This window comes from Penaeus japonicus, unplaced genomic scaffold, assembly GCF_977035675.1.
Source record: "Penaeus japonicus unplaced genomic scaffold, GWHDUDI00000001_assembly GWHDUDI00000035, whole genome shotgun sequence".
NCBI lineage: Eukaryota > Metazoa > Arthropoda > Malacostraca > Decapoda > Penaeidae > Penaeus > Penaeus japonicus.
Window position 1 is genome coordinate 17,688,273 of NW_028234437.1, and position 2,500 is coordinate 17,690,772.

The window sequence follows — 2,500 nt, forward strand, 5'->3', positions numbered from 1 at the left end:
GGATTTGGGTCCTTACTAGTTAGATCAAGCTGACATATCTGTATAGTGTTTTCATTAAGAGAATGGTAATACAAAGGTGTCTCTTGCTCATTACTTTCAGCAACACTTGGGACAAGATTCATTATCTGACGCATCAACTACAAGGTTGGTTCTACTCTCATTACTCAAACTTTATTACTGTGAAAGTCTGTAGGATTGTCAACATCATCATTGTCTCTGCCATACGCCTGAGTCAGTGTACTGTTGTTGCTTTGGTTTTTCCTTTAATAGCTCATAACATGGACGTCTGGTGCTCAAAACCAACTGTCTAGAGATTATACGCTCAGGGACTTCAATAGTATTCTTAGTTCCAATTTCTTCTAGACTGTAGATGTTTCTCTCAGCCTCTCAAGAACGTGACAAGGACCTCTTCATTTGGGGGTAAAATTGGTATCCTCTTATTCCTTTGGCCTCATCACACAGACGCACTGACCACTTGGCAAATGGGTTGTCTTGGCCATCTTGTTTCTCGGATGTTCCCGCTGATCTGCTGCACGCTCTAGGTTCTCCTTAACCTAGTGATAAATATGATGAGTTGCAGTAGCCCTCTCATCCATATTATAAGGTGAATAGAGGTTTGGCAATGCAGCATTTAGAAAGAATGGATTCATTCCACTTACAGAATAATTTAGTTTATTTCTTATTGAACTATGATAAGCGCTATTTAGTGCAAACAGTGTTGTTGCTAAGTGAACATCCCACAATAGTTAGAGATAATCTGTTTCTTATGATGCTCTACCAATCTGGTGACAATGCTGTGGAGGAACCTACCTAATTCAGCCTTTTTTTTCATTACTGCATTGCAAAATTCTATGCCACTATCACTCAAAATGCTTTCTGGGGGTCTCTATTGACCGATAATGATCTTTTCCCATATGGCACTTGCGACTTACTTGGCCTCTCTCCTCTTTAGAGCAGTAACGATTCTTATATCGTGTGCAAGTCAGAATGTATTTGTTGCTATTTTTGGTCATAGGCATATAAGATCAACTGCTATAGAATGGAACTTACAACTTGGTACCGGAAAGCGTCCAAGTGAACACAGTGGAAGTGAATTCCCCTTGAATTTCTGGCAAACAATGCAAGAGGCTACATACTTTATAACATAATTGTCCATGTCTAATCATGTAAAGAATTGCTTAGTATGGAACAGGGTCCTTTGAATGGCACCATGGCCTGCATGGTACCATTTTCCAATATTCTTGGTATAACAATTCATATTTTCTTAGGAATAAATCCTTAGCTACCTCCTTGTCGAGAATATTATGATCATGGAAGTATTTTATTACCTCCCTCCTTAATCTACCATCAATCATCGCCAGGTCTTGTGGCTCATTACTCAGGAGATAAGTAACCATAGATCCATGAAATAGATCTCTCTGTTGGGCCTCCCTCAGCTCTTCTGAGGTCGAACCTAACTCTTTAAGGTCTTCTGTTTCCTCTGCACAAATAATCTCATAGTTTTATTAATTCCACAGCAAATTGACTGCGACTGAGTCGGTCAGCCACATTTTTCTCAGACTTGATATAACACACCTGAGCATTATATTCTTGTAGGGACAGGACCCACCGTGCTATCCTTGTGCTTTGTCACTGGCCTTATCAAAGATGGGAGCATTCCATAGACTAGTCAAAAGCCTCACTTGCCTTTGTGCGAGTAGTCTTTGGCGTCGACAATGGGTCTTGCTTTTAATGGCATGAACCGGGGATGTTCGAAAACAGGATCCTCGGTCTTTGTTTTGATGCAGAGTTTGATTAATTAGTACGAGATAATGGCAAGATAATGGCTCGCCCTTCAGGTTGAAAGGTCGCTGATTTTCTCAGATTATCTTGATTGTAGCTTGTTTTTCGGCCCTCTCACTCATCGCTCTTCAAGTTTGTTAGAAGCTTATCCAACCTTTCTTCGTTATATTCGACAGATTCAACATTCTACACGTTTGGGTCGAAGCTATTCAACTCCTGATTAAGAGAGTCATCGTCATCCTCCTCTTCAGTGCACTCCTTTGCCTCCGTAATGATGGACATCAGAAGTAGCAGTTGGTGTTGCTCAAGCAAAGTGGAGCAACCTTTGGTAAGGGTCATAGCTTTCTCTTGTGTGCCCTCATGAAACACAAACAATGTAGTTGTTATACAGATGGGTATATAATATGGAGTACTCGTCCTATTACAAGTAATAATTACAAGACTATCACCTTGTTGTCATTTGCCAGCCAGGCAATCCAACAGTGTGACCCTTTCATTTAGCTGTTTGCTTTGAACGAAAGCAAATGTTCAGAGTTTGTTAGACAACAGCAGCATGGCTGGGGGGGGGGGGGGGGTATGCTCTCTTCTGTATCCACTTTCAGCGTTACATCTAGGCAGTGTTCTCTTCTGGCAATATTTTGTCCCACCTACTCGCGGTTGTCATGCTCTTCTGTCCCCATTTTTATATATGTTTTACTCGTAGTACTACCTTTTGCTT